Here is a 10944-nt window from a genome sequence, read left to right as displayed (position 1 = left end):
GTTTCTCACTTTCAAGCATAGTCTAATAAAACATGGTCTTCTCTTTCCAGAGTGACACAAGCCTACGTCACAATAACATGGCCGCTATTTATAGCGCTATCGCATATTATCATATAGCGCTGTCGCATGATGACGTAGGCTTGTGTCAGTCAGGTGACCTAGAAAAGACGGGAAGAGAGTACCAGGCGGAGTATATTATTATACCATGCTTTCAAGTAAGTGTAGGCCTGTATGGTGTACAATCAAGTGTAAAAATGATGAGTGCACCCATATTTTTACTCTTGACTGTACCTATGTACCTTATAAATGCTATAGCATAGTCTTTTTTCCAAAAATAATTAGGTTTAAAATACAATTTTGGAGTTAAATAGTTCTTTTAAAATCCAGTAAAAACCTTGTCAGAATACAGTTCCAATCTACAAAACCGCTTAAATTGCAAGCATGTGCAATCTGAATTAGTACCGAGTCGTGTACGGTAGCTAATTTTCTAATGCTCCTATCTGTCACCTATATCATTTTAATTACAACCTTCTCTACTATCACATAAGGTTGAGGTTTAGGTAAACATGTAAGTAGACGCGAGGATTGCAGATTTATGTTACATTGCGATATAACTATCTAAGTCTCGTATCTTACTCAGCAGTATCATTTTAAAAGCAACCTTCCTCTGCATTAGATAAAGTTTATATTTAGTTGAAGCTTTCAAATAGGTGTGAGTTTGTCAAAATGATGGTAAAATGCGGTCGTAGCCCGTCTAATGAGATTGGGTATCAATTTGTCGCAGCTGCTTTCCGTTCAGTGGCAATGTTAGGATTGACTAATTTAATCAAGTCAAAGAAGGAACGATCCAATACCTTCGGTTTTAATTCAATGATGCATTGGAAGCACTGATGATGGCCTAGCGGTGAGAGCGACTTGCAATTTAGAGGTCGCGGGTTCAAACCCCGGCTCGTACCAATGAGTTTTTCGGAACTTATGTACGAAATATCATTTGATATTTACCAGTCGCTTTTCGGTGAAGGAAAACATCGTGAGGAAACCGGACTAATCCCAATAAGGCCTAGTTTACCCTCTGGGTTGGAAGGTCAGATGGCAGTCGCTTTCGTAAAAACTAGTCTTTCTCCGTGCCACTTCCCATTTCATTTGGGGTCGGCCCTCTGAATATGCTTCCGCCATTTGGCTCTGTCATAGTAGGTTGCTGGTATTTTTAGCGACTGTTTCTCCAGGTTTCTCCACCAGGTGGCTTTTGGGCGGCCTGGTGGTTGTTTGCCTATGTCAATTTCAAGTTTTCGTAAAAACTAGTGCCTAGGTTAAATCATGGGATTAGTTGTCAAGCGGACCCCAGGCTTTCATGAGCCGTGGTGAAATGCCGGGATAACGCGAGGAAGAAGAGATGTATTGGTTGGTAAAATAGCGGCGCAACGGAGAGGGTTAAGAGTGAGTTTAACATAGGAATGGTTTTAAAGGTAAAAAAATATTAAAATCGTTTTCAATGTAGGTAAAAAGAAAAAGTGAGTGTGGATTGAACGAGCTTCTAAAGTTAGCTAAGTTAATTATTGCTATAGGAAGGCTATAGGCTCACTAGAAAATCAAAAACATAGCACGGTAATTTTTTTTTTCTTTTTAATTATGAATGGGCTTACTCATGGCCACAGACTAGCCGAGGCGTAGACGTGGCCTACGATGGAGCGAGCTCGCCCAGAAGGTGCCTGTTCAGTCTTGATTTGAAGGTTGCCGGGTTATAAGAACACGGAAATATAGACGCCGGCAAGGAATATCATTCCTTGGCAGTGCGCATAAGGAAAGTAGAAGCAAAGCGCTAATACAATATCATTACTTACCTACTTTATAGAAGAAGAGTATTCTAAATTCATTCAAATTTTTTTTTTCGGGTACCTAGTTATAACATTTATTGGTTAAGTACAATGCCTCAAGGGCCTATTTTAGATTTAAGCTAGTTATTAATTTCGTTTAGTTGTACCACTGTATATATATTGGTTAAGTTGTTTTTATTCAGCAATTACATATATTGTTGTCCCAAAACGTCCCGGAAATGATCAACAAAATATGGGCTATATTTATTTAAATCCCTACTAATATTATAAATGCGAAAGTAACTGCTTGTCTGTCACCTCTGTACGCTTAAACCACTGAACCAATTTAGGTGTGTTTTGGTAAGAAAATAGTTTGAGGCCCAGGCAAAGGCATATAATAGTTTTTAATTTTTATCATTCGACGCAGAAGAAGTCGCGGGCAGAAGCTAGTATAAAATAAGCTGTTTTAACTTGTTACTTTATACCTCGTTTTTTTAGCATTAGAAAAAAGGAAGCAAAAACAATCTTGATGTGTCTTTTAATTGAAAAACAACATTTAAAAAATAAGTTACGGCAAATAGGTATGTAACAATTATCAATCTAATACGATCATTTATACTCGTATTCTTCTGCTTTCATAAGTAATAGTTTTTGGTTTTTAAAAAGCGTTTTTCAATTAATAGACATGTCAAGATCGCTTACCTTCTTGCAAGTTCTTTCTAATGCTAAAAAAACGAACTATAGTTAACAAATTAAGTATCTAACTAAAAGAGGTAAGTTTTTTACGAGTATTTTAAAACAGTACCAAGCCATGTCTCTCAACCGCATGCTATTGGCTGGAATAAGTTAAATGGCCGACTTGCCAGGCGTTTATTGGCCAGATAGGCAATCTAGGGAATACACCAGCTGGTGCACAGAAAACTGTGTTAACCACTTTTATCCCTAGAGTACTATCTGAGTCCAATCCTATTCCTCGTTTTTAGGGTTCCGTACCCAAAGGGTAAAACGGGACCCTATTACTAAGACTTCGCTGTCCGTCCGTCCGTCCGTCCGTCCGTCCGTCCGTCCGTCCGTCTGTCCGTCCGTCTGTCCGTCCGTCCGTCCGTCTGTCACCAGGCTGTATCTCACGAACCGTGATAGCTAGACAGTTGAAATTTTCACAGATGATGTATTTCTGTTGCCGCTATAACAACAAATACTAAAAACAGAATAAAATAAAGATTTAAATGGGGCTCCCATACAACAAACGTGATTTTTGACCAAAGTTAAGCAACGTCGGGAGGGGTCAGTACTTGGATGGGTGACCGTTTTTTTTTTTTTGCTTTTTTTTGTTTTTTTTTTTGCATTATGGTACGGAACCCTTCGCGCGCGAGTCCGACTCGCACTTGCCCGGTTTTTATGGCATTAGAAAAAAACTACGCGATCTTAAACAGTGGGGAGACACTCCTGACTTCGGTCGAACTCGGCTCCGTTCGGCTCAGCATTGCTCCGAGCAATTATTAGGGATGGCACCACTTGACTTCATTTTGCGTGCACGACCACAGATAAGATAATCACTTGAATTTTGACAACCCTAAATAGCCGAAAGGTATAGTGCCATATATTAGAAAGTGATAGCATGATTCGACCCTGAACCGCTGTCAAACTTCGGGTTTGTAGGAAGTGTCCTTTCTGTACGGTAGTACTATTATTTCTTCTGTGTCTTAACGTGTTTCGTTATTGAAAAACACTTTTGACACCGTTAAGGATGACTCGCGCTAGACCAGACCAGGGCCGGGCCGGAGCTCCAGGTGCTTCGTTTTATATGGAAAGCACCACGTGATCACCGATCAGGCGTCATAGAAAATGACATGTCGGACGTCTCGGCCCGGGTCCGGCCCGGTCTAGCGTGTCATCCTAGGTACTCCGTTAATTCTTTTGAACTAATTTTAATGACTAAGGGCCACTTGCACCATCCCACTAACCCAAGGTTAAACGGTTAAACCTGGAGTTACCATGGTTACCAGTACAATTTGACACTGGGTTAACGGTTTAACCGGTTAACCTCGGGTTAGTGGGATGGTGCAAGGGGCGCTAACGAGTCATTAGAACATTAGAACATCATTTAGAGATCGTTTTGATGCTAAATGTAAGTTTAATTTCGAAGTCGGTGCAGTGTTAGCTTATGGTAACATTCCATTTCTAACCGCAGCTGCACTACCGGTACTGAACGCGTCGCTGTCATTGTCAATTTCCATAGTAAAATGGACAGTAGTGCAGCAGCTGTCGTTGGAAATGGAATGTTACCCTTAGTTAGTCCATCGTGATTTTCTCTCCCTCTCTCTCTTTCCCTTCCTCTCTCTCTCCTCTCTCTCTCTCTTTCTCTCCCTCTCTCTCTCCTCTCTCTCCCTCTCTCTCTCTCTCTCTAATTGTTAAACATGCCAGATATTAAGGCGATTTTCTAAAGTCAGGCAAATTGTAATCTATTACAAATTACAAAGACCTTAATCCCAGACGCGGGCACGGTGAGCTTTTCGAGCGTTTGCCGGACCTGTTTGCTAACCGAGGCAGCTGGTAAGACTTGAACTATTCTCCCAATGTGCCCTATGTGAGTCCAACTTTAGTTGAACCAGAGGGCGTACCACGAAACACGTTCGACGTGTTGCCTCCCTGTCACACTTACGTACGAATTTACATGTGCGACAGAGAGGCAACACGTCGAACGTGGTTCACGGTAGGCTCTCAGCGTTGGTGAGCTTAGGCAATGTGCGATTTACAGAGCAAGAATTTTCCCCGGCGCCCCCGTACCGCGCAGGCGAGGAATCATTTAAACGGTCAGTCTATAGCCATTTACCACAGAGCAAATAATAGTACTAGGTACGGAAGGTTCATCTCTAACAAAACGCGTCATGACGACAGATGTGACCGCAAGGTGGCGCAAGCGCGAACAAGCGTCCGTTCCGTAGCGGTGCGTGGCAACTATGTTAGACCCCAAAATTGGTGTGGGCCGCATGTACTTGTTGTGACGCGACGAAATCTCGGAGTGAACACCTATCACTCGGAACTGCATATGCTGCTGACACAGATGACGTAGTCGGCACGGAACGACGCATTCGGAGAAAAAATACCCCATAATATTTTTGTCCTAGGTTGGGCGGCCTTCAATGCGATGGACCGACCAAGTTAAAGCTCTCACCGGGTCACCTTTAAATCTGTGCGTGCGGAATGCAATAAATAGAGAAGCATGGCGGGAAACAACAAAAACGGCCGTACAACGACCTCAATGACCACGACTGCTCTGACAAGAGTATAAGAAGAAGAGTTTGGGTGTTGGCCTCACCCACTGGCATATTCCAATAGGAATACTGAACCTGAGCTCTTAAGCTCCCGCCTCAGAAACGAAGCACAGAGCGGCTTAAAAAATTAGAAGATACTTCCCTAGCGTTGTTTTTATCGCATTTTCGTATTACGAGGAAACCTGCACAGTGCGCGAAGCGAGAAAAACGCGGTATAAAAATGGATGTAGCAAATTTGTATTTTGTGTGAGAAGATGGCCGATGGGGTCGAAAAGTGCTCGAGTGGAGACCACGGACTAGCAAGCGCAGCGTACGACGTCCACCCACAAGATGGACGGACGACCTTGTTAACGCCGCCGGAAGACGCTGGATGCGGGTCGCTTCCATCCGGTACGAATGGAGGTCCAAGGGGAAGGCCTATGTTCAGCAGTGGCATCTTATGGCTGAGATAATGATGATGATGAAGATGATGAATTTTGTATTCGCGCGTTTTGTACTTAAGTACCTACTTTTCTACATACAGATGTAGTGCTTAATTATTTTCCATCGTATTTTCTCGGAAACGGACGTGTTTTGCTATTTCAGTCAGTCTCGGTACAAAAAGTACTGACGTTGACTGAAGTAGCATGACAAATACGAACGTTTCCGAGAAAATACGATGGAAAACTACATTTGTAATATATAAAATATAAGGTCTACATGATGGAAGAAGTGAAGTAGGTATTTGGAATAATTGGAATACCTATACGCCATATTCTAGTCGTAACAAATTGTTCATGTGACCATTTAGTAAGTACTTACAACATAATACCGGATGTGGCCTGTAATATGAGCAAAAAATTAAACTGTAGGCTATACTCCTCATACTGACCAACATTTGTTCAGCGACTTTTAAAAATAACTTGCGGTTTGATATTTAATACACTTTAAAGTTTATTCTAAGACGCAATGTATTGCGAATTTTGTTATGTTTAACGCGTGACAAGCAACGTCAATGATATGGCGGTGGCGATGGCGTCCATTGAAGGTAATAGTTATTTTATATGAAACGTAGGGAGTCTAAACACTTCATAATTTTTAAAAGTTGTTGAACACAAGTGTCACCGTTTGAGGAGTTTGCTCGTGTTACAGGCCACACCCGGTATATCCTAAAATTAACTCTCATTTACTTCCGTACCTCGTCCTTTGCCGTCTACCACACTCAAATCTCAAACAGCCGCGGAATCAGCACATTTAGTAGTAAATTATAATTTATAATATAATATTGTTTCGTTTTAGACGTGGCTGATTAAAGGATGACTCACGTTAGAGTTAGACCAAGAAAAGTCTGCAGTAAATGTGATAACCCACGCAGTGCGAGTGTTATTTTAAACGTCAAATTTCTATAAAATTATGACGTAATAATAACACTTGCACTGCGTGGGCTTCAAAATCACTGCAGAATTTTCTTGGTATAACTCTAGACCGGGCCGCGCCCGGGCCGAGGCGTCCGACAATTCCGACATGTCATTTTCTATGACGGCTGATCGGTGATCACGTGGTGCTTTCCATAGAAAATGAAGTGCCGGAAGCTCCGGCCCGGCCCCAGTCCGGTCTAGTGTGAGTCATCCTTAAGCTAGCATGGTAGCCGAATGACAAGACGGTACGGTACGACGGTACGGAACGAGTTCTAAAATTATTTGGCAGCGCGCCGGTTCGCGGTTTTAAAGACCTAACAATGGACAGACATGGCAAATACGCAGAAAAAGAACCATGGCAGACCTCGGTAGGAACATTTTGCGTAGAAATTTATAGATTTGGGGAAATGGAATGGTGCGGTGCGATACGATTTTCGAATACGGGTAAGTATAGCTGGCCTCTACATTGGGGCCTGTTTCCTACACATTGATTAGTATTTATTGTGAGTTCATACGTTTGCCACTAAAAGCAAGTAGCAAATGTAATTCAGTGTGGGTCAGTAACACTTACCCGTATTGATCTTACTATTTAAATTCATTTCAATCGCTTAAATTTTCACTAAATTTATATGGTTAAGGCAGAATGTTGTACTATTTACTAAACTAAGTCATCACTCCACACTTCACATCTCTTATCAGCAGTTAACACATTTTCTTCTTTATTCTTATTTCTTAATTTCACGCTACACATACATTTTTCGAAAAATTATTCATCTGTCTCAATATCCACTCTACAACTTTTCTGGTCGCGCCTAAGCTTTTAGACTTGCACAGCGCGCTTCTAAACTTTAAGCTCCCTCATTTATAATTCTAACCGAGCTTAAAGCCCCGGGGAAGCTCTAAATAATATATTTATCTGGCTGCGAGTGGCAAGAAAAGATTTTGCGCCATTTGTTATTTATAAAACGAAATTATGAGGCATCTTTGGTTATAAGCCGGCAGAGCTCTTTTTCTAGCCAGTAGACATTAGTGCTAGTCGAAAAGGGACGACTGGTGACAAAAGCAGCCCAATCTTCCACTTAGGTAAAACGGATTTAGGTTCGGATGCGGAGAAGGGAACTGAAGGCCTACCAGGGAATCACATACGACTTGTTGTCTCCTTATCACACTTACGTACGAATTTACAAGTGTAACAGAGAGGGAACATGTCGAACGATGACTTGCAATCACAACACCCTATCCTGATTTGCTGATGCAGAATTGATGCAGTAAATCGAACTGAATTGAGGCGTATGTTTAATGATAATACCCCATTATGAAATAACTCGCCTATTTAAGTTTGTGACGTTGAGAACTTTGGAATAGAGTCTATTAATACGTGTCTAATTAATCAAATTCAAGCACAAAACGATAGTAGAACGACGCAGTTTACGAGCATGAGTTTTTTTAGAATACCTGCTGCGAAAGTACGTATTCTGTGATATACAAGGCAAGTTAATTACAAAATACACAAAAAAACACTTACCTAGACATCCGAAACACCTAATTTCGTAGTTTCCCTACCCGTTCTACAAAACAGTGGCATTCAGCCAAACGAAATTCAGAATTCACTAATTAACTACACTACGAATCCAGGGAATAGACAAGACTAAACCTAAACCGGCTTTAATGAAATACCTACGGGTAAACACTTCCGAAACTGGGCGAAAAAAGTAAAAACAGACTCGATTGAATCAATTTAGAGTCCCGAAAATCTCATCTGGAGGGTTCGGTCCCTAATTATACCCGCGGAAGGACTGGGTTGGAAGAGACAAATTTGCTTCTACAGCTGCTTAAATTATTTTTAAGCGATTATGATTCTTCTATGATTGGTTTAAGAGTGTCAATTAATTTGAACAGGTGTGTTTTGTAAATTAGTTGAGGTGTAATCGTCTGTTGGAGGCAGCGGGCGGTTCCAACATGGCGGACTAAGATTTTGTTCGGTTATATTAATTAAATCTTCCTGATTTATGAGCGCCTGGGCCATGTGCGGCTTGATTAATGGTTTTTGCGTTGGAATTAAGTTTGGGATGTCTTATACATATGGGCTACGTCTGTTGGAATGTGTAGGCACTTATTTAATACATAGTCCGTCAAAGTGCCTGCTGAGCAATTGAGCATATATTTAATATATAATAAGGATGATGACATATATGTTGAATTTTATAACAAAATCTAGTCAAATTATATGGAAATGGTAAAAAATACAAGAGTAAATAATAGTTACTTATTTGTTTTACAAGGGGGCAAAGTTGTTGTTTAGCCGCTCGTGCTAATATTGATACCCGAGCAAGCGAAAGATTCCAAAGTTGAACCACGAGCGTGGCTATCAGTTTTTGAAATGCAAAGTAAGCCTTTCCGAGTTGGTGCGGTGAAAAACCTATTTCCCCGTCAACATTTTTTTTTGTTTTTCATACTTCAAGAGAGCTTCAACTTGATCGTAGAGTTAGATTGTCAGGCTTTTACTGTCATTGTTGCTTTAATACAAAATAAGTTTTTGGCAAAAATTTCATTTTTGGTACAATCTTTTATCGCTGACTGTACTTTTCTTTCCACAGGCAACTAATGGTCATCGAGACAAATCTGAAAACCTCAAACACAATTAGGTTTCGTTGTTTTATCACATAGTTCCTATGGCCATCTCCGGTTCCCATCATCAGATCAGCTCGATGACACCATAATATTGCATTGTCACTAGACTTACGTATATATGCAAAATTTCAGCTCAATCGGAAACCGGGAAGTGGATCAAATACAACTTGCAAGATTTGATTACACACAGACAGACAACGGTCAGATGAAACTAAATAAAAGCTTGTAAGTAATAATTAAAAAGCGAGCTATTGGTCCAGTAAGTCTTACAAGCAAGTTTTTTTATGCGAGTAAACTGCATAAAGTATAGTTTGCATATTTAAGATACGGCATGGGGTGCATATCTTAGAAGTTTTTTTCTCACGGAGGGTCACTTTCCCTGCATTTTGCATTGAAACGTTTATTTTTTAAGTCAGCATTTTAAAGTTAGTTATTCATTAGGTAATTTTAGTGATAAGTCTATTATAATTAGTTTTAAGTAGGTATGATTATGATTATGATTATGTACATATGTTTGTAACCCATAAGTTGCATGTTTGGTTTAACTGTCTGTGTGATGTGTGTCTCTCTCTCTGTGTGTATGTGTGTGTGTGTGTGTGTGTGTGTGTATGTGTGTGTGTGTGTGTGTGTGTGTGTGTATGTGTGTGTGTGGTGTGTGTGTGTGTCTGTGTCTATCATCTCTTAGGTAAGCATATTCCATCCTAGACTGCATCAGCACTTACCATCAGGTGAGATTATGGTCAAATGTTTACCTTTTACCAATTAAAAAACAAAAAAAAAACACTGTCAATGTAAAGTTGGTTAAATAAATAATAAAAAAATGTGCTGATACGTAGTTTGAATTCTGCTTAGATTGTACAGGGGCCCACTGATTAACAGCCCGCCGGACGGTATCGGCCTGTCAGTTGTTTGGAACTGTCAAAATTTTGTTCTAACTGACAAGCCGATACCATCCGGTGGACTGTTAATCAATGGGACCCCCCTTAATCCTAAGAAGATTTCGAAAAATTAATTGCAGTCACATTGACATACAATCCTGACAATTGCTTACTATAGTATAGAGATTCGATTCCTAGTGTGGACCACAGTCGAACATCTAATTTTCTTGTTTACAAATACCTTCAATATATCTATAAAAAACAGCATTTCTTGTAACCAAATACAGTAGAGTCCGGTTATAACGACGCCCAAGGGACCGATGATATTACGTCGTACTAACCGGAAGTCGTACAAAACGAACTGCCAATTTACATATATTGTTTTTAATCAAAAATCATTTTGTATTTATTAATACGTATGCGACAATCAAAGAAATAAGAAAACATTTCTTTAAAAATATTTTTTTACGTTAGTATTACGACACCTTGCCAAAATGGAGAGACTTGTGTGTTTAGTTAGAAGAAGCCACTTTTCAAGGTACGTGTACTCACTCGTCATCCGCAAATTACTCGAATCCCGTAAAATAAAAAGTCGTAATTCTTCTGTCTGGAGATCTAATCAAGATGACGTTGTTTTATCACACAGTTCCTATGGCCACTTTCTGTGTCCATCATCAGATCAGCTCGAAGGTACCTACCAAAATATTGCATTGTTACCCAACTTTCATAATTATGTGTGTGAAGTTTAAGCTCAATTAAAAAATGGGAGTTGGTTTTATTTAGTTTGCAAGTTTACGAAAAGTCACATGACTATTTCATCTCGCTCCGTATAGGCAAAAGGGGGGAGGGGAGTTAGGTGCGCTAGACGGAGTAAGCTTCTTACCAACAATTTATTCGTAAAAACTACGTCGCTCGTCGTTGTAACCGGACTTGACGGACGGATTTTGTG

This window comes from Cydia fagiglandana, chromosome 18 (assembly GCF_963556715.1).
Source record: "Cydia fagiglandana chromosome 18, ilCydFagi1.1, whole genome shotgun sequence".
In the NCBI taxonomy this organism is placed as follows: Eukaryota; Metazoa; Arthropoda; class Insecta; order Lepidoptera; family Tortricidae; genus Cydia; species Cydia fagiglandana.
This window is presented reverse-complemented; position numbering follows the sequence as displayed.